Source organism: Apteryx mantelli, chromosome 15, assembly GCF_036417845.1.
Source record: "Apteryx mantelli isolate bAptMan1 chromosome 15, bAptMan1.hap1, whole genome shotgun sequence".
Taxonomy (NCBI): Eukaryota; Metazoa; Chordata; class Aves; order Apterygiformes; family Apterygidae; genus Apteryx; species Apteryx mantelli.
The window spans coordinates 26430545-26446871 of NC_089992.1; the positions used below are offsets into that span (position 1 = coordinate 26430545).

Here is a 16327-nt window from a genome sequence, read left to right on the forward strand (position 1 = left end):
GGCTGACCCTGAGAGACATCTCTCGCCACAGCTCATGGCAGACGCTCAGGACACAGTCAGGATAGTTCAGGGAGAACGTGAAGACTGCACAGGCCCGTAAGGGAGAAGAGACTCAGGTCTCCAGGGACGTGGCAAAGCTCAACAGCAAGGAAGGACCTTTGCGAGCTGGAGGCAAGCGCCTTTGTGGCAGGAGTGAGCGCTGTGATGAGGTTGCTGGTGCTGGTGCTGGTGCTGGTGCTGGTGCTGGTCAGGCTGTGCCCCAGCCTGTTTTGGCTGCCTTGGAGCCTGGGAACGAAGGCAGGCTCCTGACGAGGAGGACGAAGCCAGAGAGCGGGTTGGTCCCCTCCAGTGTGGAAAGGGCAAGCGGTCACTCCCTGGGATCTGCATAGCCATGTGCGTAGGGGGCTTGAGTGGGCCTTCATGCTTCTTCCAGCCGGGGCTCTGCGCTCTGCTTGGGCAGTGGAGAATCTCGTGCAAACAAGCAGATCAAGGTGTAGGCGGGAGATGAAAGAGGTTCCTGCGTCCTGCCCTGAAAGTGACCCACACCCAAATGGACCTCTTTTGCCCAGCAAGTTCATCGCGGAGGCCAAAAGCCTGCATGGCCGGCTTTTTAGGAGTGGCTCGGAGCAGCGAGCCACAAGCTCACGGCTGTTTCTCCTGGGTCAGGGATGGCGTGGCCCATTCAAGGCTTTTTCACTGCAGAGCAACGTTGGATCGGTCTCCCGGAGCAGCTGGGAGCCAGCGTGCTGTGGAAGAGCTGGGAAAATCCCTGAACTCCAGGGAAACGTGAGTCAGCCTGCTGTTGACTTTGGTGGAGATGGCGTCCTGGCCTCAGGCATAGCAGGGATACCAGTCTCTAAACAGGGGAAGAAAGGCTCTCTGGGGAAGCACAGGCCACTCAGCCTCACTTCAGGCCCTTGGAAGGCCGCGAAGCAAGTCCTCTTCGCTATATCCATCCATGGATGAACTGACAACAGGGGGCGTTGTCTGGCTTGTCCTTAGCAAGGTTTTGGACATGGTCTGCCACAGCATCTTTGTATCCAAGTTGGGACGTCATGGTCTGTGTGGGTGGACCTCCACAAGGAGGAATGCAAAGTCTGTGCTGGACTCCATGGACTAGTTCCCCTGCACTGGGAACTGACTGGGTGGGGAGCCGCTCTGCTGGATGGGCCCTGGGGGTCCTTGTGAGCGGTAGGCTAGGCATGGATTGGCAGTGCAGCCTGCCAGGGTGGGGCCTGGCCCTGTGAGCGGGAGCTGAGGGGACTGGCCTTGTTTAGCCGTGAGATGGGAAGGCTTTGGGGGGAATCTAATGGCAGCCTTGGAGTACCTACGGAAAGGTGGGAGGATGAGAGCCAATAGGTAGGCAGGAGTTGAAAGGGGTGTCAGCCCAGAGGCCCTGACCTCTTTGGGGACAGCAGAGGCGCAAATCCCATCAACCCCAGAGCCAGTTCAGGCAGCTGATCGCAACCCTAGGGACTCCCCTTGCTCCTTCACCACAAGCCATGGGCTTCTCTGAAGGGCACAGACTGGAGAGCACAGCATGCAGAGAAGGATTTCCAGGAGGAAAGTCCTGGCCTGAGGCTCTCCGCTGCCAGTCTGGGAAAGGAAAAGAGGCAGAGAGAAGCCTGCCAGGAGTGGGATTCAAACCCATGCCTCCCATGGAGACTACGACCGCTCTGAACGCAGCACCTGAGACCGCTCGGCCATCCTGCCCTCCCTGCCAACCTTGGCTTGTGTCCCTAGAGCCTGCCTGAGCCAGGGCAGGTAATTCAGGCTCCTCCTGTGCTTGGGGCATGGAGAGCTGGCTGCTGGCAGTAACCTTTCCCTCGTGGCATTGGGGCTTTTGGGAGGCAACAGCAGGAGGTGGAGGCATTTCAGAGCAGGGAGCAGAGGGGCCCAAGGCACATGGGCAGGAAACTTCTTCCAGCTGTGAGAATGGGAAAGGGAATTCTTCAATGGCAGAACCAAAGGAACTGTCGGGGGAGGGGGGGGGGGTTCAAGATGCCCACACTCACCTGCTCCTGGCTCCTTACGGCTCTGCCATTGTTGTAAACCAACGAGGACACCAAAAGAAACTCGTGGGTCTGCAGGTCCCAGCAGCACGCTTTGGCGCCTTTGATTTCTTGCCTGCAAGACCCACTACACCCCAATGGCTTCAGGCACTGCCACCGCCTCTTTCTCTCTCCATGCATGTGCCTGCTTGGGCACCCACGTGCAGGTCCTTGTGCCATTTGGTAAGCCTGTCTCTGTGCACAGGAGACAGCCCTTCTTTGGGCAGGAAGGCTGCCAGTCCTTCCTCGGGCAGGTGCAAACCCCAGAAGACCGGGGACAGCTCCGTTCCACCAGTGGCCTTGCCATCTGGAAGGCAGCTCCTGCCCTGAAGGCCTTCTCCTCTGGAGCCTGTCCCTGGCTGCCTCTTCCCGGGAGACCAGGGGGTTGGTTCCTGATGTTTCCTGCCCCACAGCCTTCCTGCTGGCCCCAGGTCTGCCCCTGCTCTCCTGTTCCTGCCCACCTCCAAAGCTGACCTGGCTGGGGGCTGGGGAAGCGCAAGCTGGGCAGAACCTGGTGGGTCAGGAAGCACCACCTCCCCAGCTCCGCTGCCAGCAGAATGGCATCCTGGGGTGGGCTCAGACCACCAGGCTTTGGGGAGCAGCCAGATGTCCTCCCGGCTGGTGCCGCAGAGCTGCCCACAGAGGGCCTCTCAGGGCCACCTTTTCCTGCCTCAGAAATATCCCAGCCCCCTGGATGCTCTGGGTGGGCAGACGCAGTGTGTTAGGGCTGGGAGTGTAGATCAGGCACCGTGGACAGCCCCCATGCCTGGCTCTGTTTTTTTTTCTGTGTGAACATCCCCTCCCCGCACAGCTTGGGGTGCAAATCGAGCCTGTGGGCACATCTCCCTTCTTGCACTGTAAAGGAACACTACCAAGCCCCCTCATCCCCCCGCCCCCGCCCACCCATGCACACACGCACAGACACCCACCCACACACTTACAGAGACTGTACAGGCAAGCTTGGCTCAATGAGAGTGATTATCACTAGTGACTCCTGAAACGGTGAGTCCTGCTAATACAGGACAAGGCCGTGCTGTAGCTGAGCCAGTCCCACAAGTAGCTGCTGCTGAAAGGGATGGCCATGTGCCCCGCTGTCCCAATCCCAGCCTGTCCCTCGCGCTGGCTCTGACACTTTCCTGACAGGGAGCTGATGTAGAGAGTGATGCTGGCTGGGAACTATTAATTTATGTGGGGAGTTATTTTCTCCCGGTGTAGCTCCGTGAGGTGACTCATCATGGGGCCACATAAGCACTGGAGAAAGCACGAGGGAAGCAGAGAGAGGACATGGCCAGAAACAGAGAGGTTTTTGCCTTTGCAGGGCACTTTCCTGTCCAGCCGGCTTTTCTGCAGGGTCAAACCATGCGCTGAATGCGCAAGCGAGTGAGCCACGCTTTCAGACAAGCCCTGACTTGCGCATGCACAAAATAGGCTCTGCCAGCCACAAACATCTCTGCAAGCAGACAGGAAACTGAGGGCTTGCTGACCTCCTGCTGCCCCAGGATGTGGGCCTGCGTGCCCTGATTATGCAAGTGGGGACCAGGGAGACCACCGGACCCCTCGACACAGGCACCACGGCGGCAGGTCAGGGGCCAGCTCCATTAGGCTCTCTGCAACTGGATTTACCACAGCTGGAGCATTGCAGGCCACTCTGCAGAACCAAGAAACAGAGGGGAATAGCTTCCAAGAACTGGCTTTCTGCGTGGCATCTTACACTGTTTTCATGTACTGTAGACAAAACCAAGGTCTACAAGGAAAGAGACGGCCACCTTCAGAGCTTCTTTAGAAGCTTTTCACCAATCAGAGCCCCTGCTGCTCCAGCCTCTTAGAGGAGCCTGAGTGTCAGGGAGCAGCAAGTGCCGGCTGATCCCTAAGGAATGGGGAGCCGAGCGCAATAACACGGCTGGCAGGGCAAGGACCTTGCCTGCCAGGGCCCCTTCCCACCGCCGCCGAGCAAGGTGAACAGGGCAGGCCTGGAGATGCTAGCAGGGTTCAGCAAAGAGTACAGATCACCATGGAAGTTCATGGTGATGAGGCACGTCTGAGGCCAAGCTGGGAAGTAAATCTGCAGGTCAGGGTCAGGATCAGAATCAGGTCTGGCAAGGGTGATGAGGGTCAGACACAGTCCAGTGATCACCAGGCAGGTCCGTGGTGAAAAGGCGGGTCGGAGGTCAGGCTGGGACGTCAGACCACGGGCCAGGGTCCAGATCAGTTGGGTCCATGGCTAGGCAGGGACATGGCTGTGACAGAGCCAAAGACCAGTACTCCCACAACATAGCACAGTCAGAGAAAGAGGCCCAGGGCTGAGCTGAAATAGGGCTCCTGGGCCCACGGGAAGAGGGTGCATGGGAGGGGGTCCCAGGCAAGGCTGGTCAGGGTCATTAGAGCCTATCAGGGCCCTCAGGGCCCTGACAGAGGGTGGTCCCTCTCTCTGCTCACCAGGGCCAGGAGCAGGCAGGAAGAGGTCCCAACATAGCCCCGTGGTCTCACTGAACAATGTCCCAATCCCACCCCCCCACTGCTCTCCAAGAACCCAGAAACTCAACGCAATGACTCAGAAAAATCAGGCTCTGCCCTTGGAGGACAAAGATGTCTTTCTCTCCATGGGAATGGAGAGGAAAGTGTGACTTGGAAAGTGTGATTTGATTTCAGCACATCTGAGCTCTTCATTCTTGCTCTGGACAAGCCAACATGCTGTCACGGTGCTCAAGCGTCATGGCAGGAGTACACGTGTCTTTCCCACTCCCTTCAAAGGCTGATGAACCGAGAAGCCAAAGACTTTGGCTGCAATGCCACACCATGGCCTGTTGCTGGGGGAAACAAGAGGGCTTCTTTGTGCCTTGGTTGGGGACCGGAGGGCTGGGTAGGGAGCGCTCCACCAGAGTAACCCCTGGGGGAGGCTGTGACAGTCTGAAGGAGTGTGTGTGTGTGGGAAAGGGGCTGGGGAGCCAAAGAGAGAGGGCAGGACATGAGCCGAGCGCTGAGCAACGACTGAGCTCTAGTTCCTGTGGGGAAGAGGCTCGCTTGCTGCCGTGGTGCAGAGGAGGGAGGAGAGCGCAGCGCTCTCTGGGAGCTGTGGATTCCTGGAATGAGATAGACTGGAAGGGATCTCCGGAGGTCTCTAATTCAACTGCCCGCTCAGAGCAGGACTAGCGCCAAAGCTAGGGCGGGTGGCTCAGTGCCTGGCCCTGACAAAATTTGAATTTGCTGTCCAAGGAAGGAGAGTCCAAACTTCCCTGGGCACCTGCTTCAGGGCTTCAACACCCACTGAGGAAGCTTCCCCCGCCCACCTCTCTTTCATTTGCACTTCTTACACTGTCCCACCCTTCCAGGGAAGGAAGGAAGCCAAACAACCGCCCCCCCCCCCAACACGCACACACACAAAAAAAAACAAACAAAAAACCCACACAGTGATGTTGTTCTCTCAAAAAGGCTCGACTGAGCCCAACATAAACATGGGCTCCAAATTGCACTTGAGAAGAAAAGGCTTAGAGTGAAATTTAAAAGCCCTTGCTCTGGGTGAGGCTTGAACTCACAGAGCCTCAGCCTCTCTCTGCTTTAGTGCTGCTGCGTGCGTACTGCACCCTGACCCAGTGCCCCACTGGAAAAGGCTTGCCAGGAAGTGCTCACCCCTCTGAGACTGTACTCCTCGCAGTGATTTTCCTAGCCATTGTTATCGATCCTCATCCTTAACCTTCCAGGACAGCAGTCCTCTTCTTGCCAGGTACAACGTCCAACAGCAGCAGGTTGAGCTCCGGGCGAGGCAGGAAATCCCTCTCCTCTGGCCTGTGTGTCAGCAGTGCAGAGAGGCCGCCAGCACAGAGCCCCTCCTCAGCAGGCAGTCAGCGCTGGTCTCAGCTGGGAGCCCTTAGCTGCCCCAAGTAGCTGGTGCCGTATCAGCACTTCTCTTCAGAAGCACCCGCATCTAGAGGCCCTGGGAGAGGAAGCGTGGAGCCCCATGGGTGAAGAGACAGGGCTCTCCCATCCATGGGTGAGGAGATGGCCCATGGAGAGACTCTGCCAAGAGGAGCCAAGGCAGGTGTCTGGGGAGGGAGGAAAGGGGCAGAGCTGCAGAGGCTGGTGCATCTGCCCCAGGGCTGTGGGGACAACGCCTTCCCTCTGCGCTGTGCTGCTCACACCAGCCCTGAGGGTGATCTCCGACAGGACTGCATGTTCATGATCGGAAAGCCATGGGTGGGCTGCAGTGTTCTCGGATCTCTCAGGACAGGCACAGATCCCGGGACAGCCAGTGCAGCCTGCAGAATGTCTCAACAGAAGTCCCTGGGTGGTGTGTTCGTGTGGGAACCAGCAGCAGGGCTGGGGTATTTCCGCTCCTACAGGCCCGGGAGCAGGCAGAGATGCTTGGGGTGGGGAACGTGGAGGAGTTGCCAGAGGCTGTGTGCAGGGAGGGGGAGGCAGGACTGATGTGGGCGCTGGGAGAAGTGGGGCAGAGGTATGTGCCTGCGAGCACTTCTTTCACTGTCATGAGCACAGCTGCCTGCCAAGCAGCTGGTCTGTGCTTGACTCCCAGCCAGTGTAACTACCGTAACCTCCACCCTCAACCGCTCTTCTGCTTCAGTCTCTTGCATGTGCTTTCACCAAGGCAGGCATTGCTGAAGCCAGGCCTGTCTCTCCTGGGCTCTGTGGGGTGCCCCATCCTGCCTGTGCATGCAGTAAAGGGAGTGGCTCCCCTAGGGAACATGAACTTGTTGGTGCAAGCTGGGCTCTTTCCCAGCAGCAGATGGAAGTGCCCCTGCAGGCGCCTGGAAGAAGGAAAGCACGCGTGCGTTGGCCGGGAATCGAACCCGGGTCAACTGCTTGGAAGGCAGCTATGCTCACCACTATACCACCAACGCATGCAGGCCTCTGTGCTGGCCTCCTGCTCCTCCCAGGTGCTATCTGACCCTCCCTGAGCTTTCAAGATTATCCCAGGAGTCTGAAAGGGGAGAAAGATGCAGCAGAAGGAAAAAGAATAGGAAGCGGCATTTGGATAGGGTCTTTCCCTTCCCCCGCCTCTTCTCCTGCTGCTGCAAAAACTTGCAGATGTTTCCATGTAGGCCAGGGACCTCCCTTCCCATCACAGAAGCACGCACACACATCTCGGCTCAGGCTCCGTGGGAAAACATGCCCCTTAGAAGAAAATCCACCCGTCCCCATAGGTGAGCATCCGTCTGTCAGGAAAGCTGTGAGCCGGTGTGGCTGGGAAAGGAGAAAGGTGGTTCCCACGCACCCTGGCGATTCTGGTGGAAGCTGAGGATGACTAGAGGGACGGAGGGTTCGCTGGGCATGCTGTGCAGCTGGAGGGACTGCGGTTGTGGGGTTTTGTCCAGGGCTGGAGCGTCGTCGCTCCAGGCAGCCCAAAAGGGGACGGTGCCCTGTAGCTGGCAGGATTGGAACCTGTGTGGGATTTCGCATCCATCGCCTTCCCCTCTCGGCCACAGCTACCTGCCCCAAACCTCTTGGCAGCAGTGATCATGTGCCCTGTGCAATGTCATCCGGCTTGCTGTGAGTTTCAGGGCCAGGCTGCACTGGGGGGTTTCCTTTCCACGCTTTGGACACACCACAGCTGGGCACCCACAAACAGATGAGTGCATTCAGAGCGCATTCACCACACGTGGGACTCTGGGCCAGGCGTCTCACTTACCTCCCAGTCCCTGCTGTGAAGTGAGGTGGACTGGACAAGAGGTGCCCCCAGATGCCCAGCCCTGGGGAGGAAGCAGAGCCGGGCAAGTCCCGGAGCTCCAGCTGCCTCCCCAGGGTGAGGAGTCTTTTCTCCCTGTCTGCCTCTGAGGCCTGGGGGCTCTAAGCACTAGGGCTGGGACCTGCACTGTGAAGGAGAAGTGCCTGCATCCAGGGTTTCAGAGGCATAACCCCAGGGCTACGGCTGCAGCTCCCAGCGCCTGGTCGTCAGGGTGGCATCTGGGATATGCTGACACCGGAGCATCATTTGACTCTCCCTCTGGTATCTCTGTGGCTGGAGGGAAGGAAGGGAAGGGAGCTCTGTGAGTCATCCCGTGATGGTGGAGTGCAAATGTGTCAGGTCTCTTAAGACGGAGGAGAAATCAGAGAGCCCAAGAGTAGGAGCTGAAGAGGAAAGACTGCAAGGAACCCAAGGACCCCAGTCTTGAAGTTTTGAGACAGTGGAAACAGGAAACACACAAATGGCACTGTCTGCTGGTGTGGCTGCACTCTGGCTCTCTAGAGAGCTGGAGAAAGAACTCAGGGGAGGCGTTAGAAGGGGTGAGCTATGTGGAAGGGCAAATGGTGAGGTGAAGGGAACTGGAGGGATGGAGATAACTGGGGGGAAAGAGAAAGTTTTATGGCTGAGTATGAACCACTGTAGAGGTCTGCCTGCGCACAGTTTTGTCTGGATGATGACCATAAGATCCTCTCATTCTTGCCCCACTACATGTCCTGCAAGGAGGCCAGGGTTTCCTTCCCACCCAGGAAGACTACGGGCTCCATGGGGTGGGGGCACACCTCTGGGCCCCAGTCCAGAGTGCCTGGACACTCTGCTGGATACAGCTGTGGGGACACCGTGTCGAACACAGTTGCGAGTCAGCTCACCAGCAAGGCCACGGAGCCCTGCCACTCCTCCAAGGCTGGCAGGCCTGGAAGGCACATCTGAAGCAGAGCTTTGTCAAGGGAGAAAAGTCCGGGGCCCTGGGAAAGAGGGGACTGCCAGGAAAGTGCCTGGGAATCATTGTTCTAGCCTGCTCCATTTCCTCCCTAACATCACTTAACTCCTCCCTTCCTCTCCCCTCCCTGCTCCTACTTCCAGCACTGGTTTGTAGTAAACCGCTGCAGCTCCTGTGTTTGGTGAGCACATGGCAGTTTGCAAGAGACAGAGCCATTCCCTGAGTCCTTCCAGGTGATGGGGCATTCCCCCTTGGCAGCATGCCGTGCCACAACACAAGCATGTGGAGCAGCAAGGGGCCAGCGGGATTGAGTTGGTTTGGGCCTTCCTCCTTCCCTTGCTGCAGACCGAAATGGAGGTGCCCCAAATGTCCACGGGATGGCAGCAAGAGAGCATCCACTGGACTCAGGGGTCACTCTAGCCCAGCTGTCCAGGGCTGGCCCGGGCAGCTGCTCTGAGGAAGTGTTTCAGCAGCTGGTCAGCAGCAGAAGTGGAAGCCGCCTCTCCGGGGCCGAAAGCCACCGGGAGCCCCGGGCTCCCAGGGCTTGCCAAGCCTGCACAAGGAAAGCACTGCATGCAGGAGATGCATGTGACTCCAGGTGGAGGGGAGTAAAAGCCTTTCTTTTCCTGGCCCTGAGTGCAGCAGACTCTCATCAGCTCGTTGGGAAGCAGGTGCTCTGAGCACAACACAGGCAGGCAGGCTCCCCCCTCACTCTGGGCTTTCTGTCCTCCCCTGCAGAGGCGGCTCAGCTGGGCAAACACAAGCACCCCTCCTTTCCCCGCTGTGTGTGATGGGCAGGAGTTGAGGTCAGGAGGGCAAACCAAGGGGGCTTCAGCCCAGGTTTTGGGCTTCCCCCCGAGCCCAAGCACTGGTGTTGTCAGTGCCTGGGAGCGGCAGGGAGGGCTCCACAAGCTCTCCACAGAGCTGCTGGGGGGGAGCAGAGTGGCGCAGCGGAAGCGTGCTGGGCCCATAACCCAGAGGTCGATGGATCGAAACCATCCTCTGCTAAGGCCCTTTTTTTCCCACTCCCCTCCCAGCTGGGGCCTCTCGCTTTGGACACTTCCACCAGCACTCCCCACAGTGCTGTGCTCCAGGTCTCTGGCCAGGGGTGGTGGTGGCTGTCCTGCTCCTCAGCCCCTTGCCTGTGCTGCTCCTGCCCTCTCTTTTGCTTTCTTAGCATCTTCCCCCACCTTCTCCTTTGCTTTCTTAGCATCCAGACCTCCCAAAGTGCGCCTGAGGAGCAGAGAAGGCTGTGGATCACCAGGCAGCAGACCGCAGAGAGGTCCCCCCACAAGAGTGTGTGTGTCCTGGGGACAAAGCTGTTTCTTCCTTCCCTTCAGGGAGCTAAATCCCCAGCTTCCTGGTGGCAAGCAGGCACCTTCACCGCTCTGCAGGTGGGGAGGAGGTGAAGGCTGGTGCTTGTTCAGGGAAGACAAATCCAGCGGCCTGGAACACCTGGGGGATTTCTCCTTCCTGATCTCTTGGCTGCCACTCTCTTTTGTAGGTCCAGCCAGGGGCAAGGCTGAGCAAGCTTTCACAATGGGCACACGTACACACACACACACACACACACACACAGAATACACACCCATGACCTGGCCACATGTATGAATGCAGACAGAGCAGTGCTTTTGCAAGCACTTGTAGATACACCGGTGGCACTCACACTGGCGTCACCACCACAAATGGCCCAATGCTTTTCTTCCTTCGGGCTGGTCAGAAATGGAGTTCCACCGTGAACAGAGGCACGCCCTCCTCTCTTGATCCAGATTCACATGCACACCCACAGGACTCTCAATCGTAGCCCAGACCATAGGTCTGACCAGAGTCAGAGGTGTGGGCCCTGTTTGTTCAGGCTCTTGCTCTGACCAGCTTAGGAAGCCAGGGGTTAATTTCTTATCACATCCCCTTGATATGCCGAAGAAGGTCAAGGCTGGACCTGCTCCTCATGAACAAGGAAGACTTGGCCGGAGACTTAATAATCAATGGCAAGAATACAGCCACATTGCTTGGGCATGCCACGATAGTCTTAGGAAAGGCAAAGCTTGACTTGTGTCGGGACTGGCAAGGGACATCAAGGGCAAAAAGAAGAGCTTTTTACCACTGGAACACTGTTGCTACCCTAACTTACCTTGACTGCAGCAAGGCTACCTTGACTTCAGCAAGGCTACCTTGACTGCAGCAAAGCCTTTGGCATGATCTCATAGTATCCTTAAAGAAAGTTTGGCGAGGAATGGAGAGGAGACCTGGATGCTACCATGGGTGGAAAACAAGCCGGGCTGTTGGGTTCAAAGGCTTGTGCTCAGCGGTACAAAGACCAGCTGGTGGCTGCTTACCAGTGGCATCCCTGAGGGATCGCTCTGGGTACCAACAGGCTTTAATGTCTTAATGGGCAACCTGGACAGTGGGACGGAGGGAACTTTCAGCACTTTTGTAGGAGAGACCAGTCTGCGGCAATGCAGCCGAGAGACTGGAGGGCAGCGCTGGTATTAGGAAAACCTCGACAGGCGGGAGAAAGGGGCTGACAGGAACCGCCTGGAGTCTGACAAAGGCAAAGGCAAGTCACAGAAGCACAGTATCACAAAACCATTGAGATTGGAAGGAACCTCTGGAGATCATCTAGTCCAACCCCCCCACTCAAAGCAGTGTCAGCCAAAGCAGGTCTGACTGCATTGGACCGTGTCCTGTCAGGTTTTGACTATCTCTGTTCATCTAGTCTCTTTCTCTGACGCTGGGTCTTCCCTGATGCTGGTCCCCCCTAGTCATCAGCCAGTCCAGCTTGAGGTTTCTTGGACCATATGACATACACCTGCGCACACACACAGAGAACAGAGAGAAAGGTCAGACAGGAAAAAATTCAGAGTAGAGTTTAACAAAAAGATAGCGGACACTGCAGTGATCAGGCACTGGAGTTGTCCAGACAAGCGTACTGACCAGCAGGGTCAGTTTCCCACGTTTGCCCCACCCCAGTCCACCTCCATCCCTCTTTTTCCCCATCTTTGGGCCTTCCCTGAACTATCCCATTATAAGTTTTGCATGCACACCCCCACACTCCCATCAAAACAGCTCAGAAGTTGTTTAACATTATCCCACAAGCCCCCTCCAAAGTCCCATACAAAGTTGCTCTTTCCCCTGACAGCAATGTCCTTATGCTGCAGGCATCTGCAGGACCTCATCCCATGCATACTTTACATTTCACATGTCCTTACGGTGCTCCCTTACAGAAAGGGGAGGAGGGCCCCCAGAGACCGTCAGGTCTGTATTTCTCTCCCCGGGAAGGGCTGTTGTGCTGCAGCAGCGCTCAGTCTCCATCCTTGCCTGGCACCGGTGGCCAGCTCCCTGGGCACCAGGCTGGCCCTGGGGGCCTTTGTGGCTGACACAGGCAGGGCCCCGTTCTTCTAGACATCGGTGTCTCGAGAGCGGTAGCCCTCTTGCGTTTCTGCCCTGGCACCCCTTGTCTCTCTTCCTCCTGCTTGGTGCAGCAGGAAGTCGTGCTGTGGTGGGAGCTTGTCACGGTCCACCCACTCATGATGAGAAGGGGGCAAAATCTTCTGTAAAAGCTCAAGGTGGTTTCCGGGTTGCAGTCAGTTCTTATAACGGGGACTTTCCACTCTCCAGCCCCTGCCAGGAGAGCAACACGTTGGGACTCAAGTAACCCTGGGGGCTTGCGGAGTTGGGGATAACTTCTTAGCACGTCCTCTGGATGTGCCAAGGAGGGCCAAGGCTGGTTCTGCTCCTCATGAACTAGGAAAACTTGGCTGGGGACATAATAATCAATGGCAGCCTTGGCTGGAGCGACCATGAAATTGTCTAGTTGTGGAGACAGGAGAGTGGAAGGCAAGTAAGAGAGTACGGAGCCCAGGCTTCAGGAGAGCCGACGCCAGCGTATTCGGGGAACAGGTGGGTGGGGCCTCATGGGAAGCAGCTCTGACAGGCTAAGGACCTGGGGAGAGCTGGCAGGTCTTTAAGGACCACCTCCCCCAAGCAGGAGCACAGTCCACCCTGATACTCAGTAAAAGAGCAGACGTTCCAGGTGACAGGCTTGGCTAAAAGGGGAACTCGTGAGGGAGCTCCAAAGCAGACAGGAAGGACGCAGGAGGTGAGAACAGGGATAGGCGAGAAAGCAGGAACAGAGCCACATTGCCAGGGCATGCTGCAATGGTGTTAAGAAAGGCAAAGCTGGACTTGTGTTGGGGCTGGCAAGGGACACCAAGGGGGGGGGGGGAAGGGGAGGGGGGCTTTTAACACCGCAATGCTGTTGCTACCCCAAATCCCAGTTTTGTATCATCTGCAAACAAGAAGTCAAATGTGAGTCAGCCGTGTGCCCTTGCTGCGAGGAAGGCCAGCTGCATCCTGGGCTGCACTGGCAAGAGTGCAGCCAGCAGGCTGAACAGCACTGGACCCAGTATCCACCCCTAGCGTACACTGCTAGTGACTGGCCTCCAGCTGGACTTTATGCCACTGATCAAAACCATCTGAGACTCAGCCAGATGGTCAGCCAGTTTTCAGTCCAGCTCACTGTCCACTAATCTACCAGCACTTCATCAGCTTGTTGATGAGGACGTTACAGGAGACCGTGTCAAAAGCTGTCCTACAGAGCCTGCACGCCGGGGGGAGGGTGGGTATCAGGGTTAGGAATTGCTCTTGGGGGGATGTGATTGCCACAATGCAGATTTGGAACGGGAAAAGGCAAGCGCTTTGCATGGCACTTGTCCTGTGGAAATGGGCAATTCTCTGTGTCTCACTGAACCCTGGAAACGTGTGTCTTGGTCTCCGTACTGTTTCACTACCTATTTTCCTTCTTTCTCTAAAAAGACCTTGTGCAGCATAGCTGGAGACTTGTGGTGCTTCTTTCTCCTGCAGCCTCCGTTAGCTGCCCGCTCTGTGTGGAAAAGCATTCCCCTCTGTCCTGAGCTTACCTCTCTGTGCTGGAAGCTGAGGAGGGAAAAACCTCCCCTCTCCCATCGCAGCGAGTCTACCTGTAAGCATGGGGCATTGCCAAGCTTGGGTGCAGCTCCCTGAACGGATACATTCAGCAGCTGCAGTGACATCTGTTACAAAGTTAGTTTTCCTCATGGCTATTGTTTTGGGGATTGAAGTCAAGGAGTTGTCATGAACGGCACAAATGCAATGCAGAGTTATCCTCTCTTTTGTTTTTTGCTCCTTTCCTAAGAAAGTGCATGGTTAAACTGCACTCTTACTGAGCTGTCTCTGTTTTTAAGGACATGCAGAAGTCTAACACATACGCAAGAATCCCATGGTTGCACGGCTGCATGTAAGCTGCCTTGGAGACTGACTGGGCAGCCTAACTTGGAATGATGGCAGACTGGAACAAATGTCCTTCCGTTGTAGGAAGGAGAGGGCAAAAGCTGATGCTTGTGTTACGGAAGAAGTGTCGGGTTGAGGAGAACCTCAAGAGATGTCCTGCTCCTGTGAAGGATTAGAGGGGGTGACTGTAGTAGCAGAGTATGTAGAAGGGATTCTGCCATTGCCACCGCCAGAGCTGAGAAATGAAATGTCTCCACACAGGGGCAGCAGTACGCGTAGAGCCCACGGACCTCTTTGTCTGCTTCCTCACAAGCAAGGTGGGCCAGTGAATCAAGGCAGGTTGCAGCCCAGCCGATCTTTGGGCTCCCACAGTTTGAAGCCCATGTGCTGGGGGGACGCCTCTGGCTAGGAGCACTGCGTGCAGGACAGCCTTTGCGGGGGCCTCCGGGATCCAGAGGCCACCTGATGCAGAGCCGATGGCACCTCGGTGAGGGACTTTGGTGGACTCGAGGGTCTGGGAGGTGCCCAGCCCAGCCCAGTCCTGCTGGCAGGAGCAGCTGCTGCTGCAGTGCCTGGGTCCCACAGCAGCAGGGGGAGTGCTGTGCCCATAGGGGCACTCATGGATGAACAGTGTGTGCATGCACAGACACACAACCAAGCCCACAGTCCTGCACAGACATGCACACGCACGTACACAAGGCTGGGCACACGGACATGCATGTTCCATAGTCAGCATGCACACAGTGCATGTGTGCATGTACACACAGCCAGGCACATGGACCCGTCCTGGACGCATAAGAAGATGATCAGGAATAGTCAGTATGGATTCACCAAGGGGAAATCAAGCTTAACCAATCTGATAGCCTTCTGTGATGGGATGACTAGCTGCGTAGATGAGGGGAGAGCAGTGGATGTTGTCTACCTTGACTTCAGCAAGGCTTTTCACACTGTCTCCCATAACGTCCTCATAGGCAAGCTCAGGAAGTGTGTGCTAGATGAGTGGACAGTGAGGTGGATTGAGAACTGGATGAATGGCCGAGCTCAGAGGGTCGTGCTCAGTGGTGCAAAGTCTATTTGGAGGCCTGCAGGTAGTGGTGTTCCCCAGGGGTCAGTACTGCGTCCAGTATTTGTTCAACTTATTTGTCAATGACCTGGATGTCAGTGACCAAGAGTGCACCCTCAGCAAGTTTGCTGGGGATACAAAACTGGGAGGAGTGGCCAATACACCAGAGGGCTGTGCTGCCATTCAGAGGGACCTCAACAGGCTGGAGAGAAGGGCAGAGAGGAACGTCGTGAAGTTCAACAAAGGGAAGGGCAGAGTCCTGCACCTAGGGAGGAATAACCCCATGCACCAGTACAGGCTGGGGGCTGACTTGCTGGGAAGCAGCTCTGCAGAGGAGGACCTGGGAGTGCTGGTGGACACGAAGTTAAGCATGAGCCAGCAATGTGCCCTTGTGGCCAAGAAGGCCAATGGTATCCTGGGCTGCATGAGGAAGAACATTGGCAGCAGGTCGAGGGAGGTGATCCTCCCCCTCTACTCAACCCTGGTGAGGCCGCATCTGGAGTACTGCATCCAGTTCTGGGCTCCCCAGTACAAGAGAGACGTGGAGCTCCTGGAGCAAGTCCAGTGGAGGGCTCTCGGAAGGCTGAGGGGGCATCTTATCAATGCGTATAAATATCTGAAGGGAGGGGCAACGGGCACAAACTGAAACACAGAAAGTTCCATCTGAAGCTAAGGAAAAAAATTCTTTCCTTTGAGGGGGACAGAGCACTGGAACAGGTTGCCCAGAGAGGTTGTGGTGTCCCCATCCTTGCAGATATTCAAAGCCGTCTGGACACAATCCTTGGAAACGTGCTCGAGGTGACCCTGCTTGAGCAGGGGGATTCTTCCAGATGATCTCCAGACGTCCCTTCCAACCTCAACCATTCTGTGATTCTCTGATTCTGTGACACACACTCAGCACGCACACAAGGCACAAATAGCACCAACAGCCCCCCTCTCTTCCCTCCTCTGGCTTATCAGAAGAAAGGTCCATTAGTGGGAAATATATTCATTTATACAATGTGGATCCCTTCAGTTCCTGGGCTTAGACACTGAAGTCTCCCAGTAACTTGTCCCAGATCCTCACTCTCCCCAGTTGCTGGTAACCTGGGCACGCGAGCCCCCAGGGCCTGCAGCCCCTCTCCTGCTCCTGGTACACACACACACACACATGCACAAACACACCCCTCCCTGCCCCCTTCACTTATCACCCACCTACACATGCAGGGAGGATCCCACAGTAGGTGGGCTTAGACACTCAGTCTCCCCAGAGATGGCCCGTGGATCCTCTTGTCCCCAGTTGCCTCCTGCACAGAGACACACACACAGAC

The 16327-nt window shown here is 56.5% G+C and overlaps 2 non-coding genes across 2 annotated transcripts; one reads left to right on the top strand and one right to left on the bottom strand.

Moving 5' to 3' along the window:
* Positions 1 to 6832: 6832 nt before the first annotated feature.
* On the bottom strand, positions 6833 to 6904 carry TRNAG-UCC (transfer RNA glycine (anticodon UCC)). The gene has a single exon. It is a non-coding gene; the product is annotated as a tRNA-Gly (tRNA).
* A 2718-nt stretch (positions 6905 to 9622) lies between these two features.
* Positions 9623 to 9694, top strand: TRNAM-CAU (transfer RNA methionine (anticodon CAU)). The gene has a single exon. It is a non-coding gene; the product is annotated as a tRNA-Met (tRNA).
* Positions 9695 to 16327: the final 6633 nt, after the last annotated feature.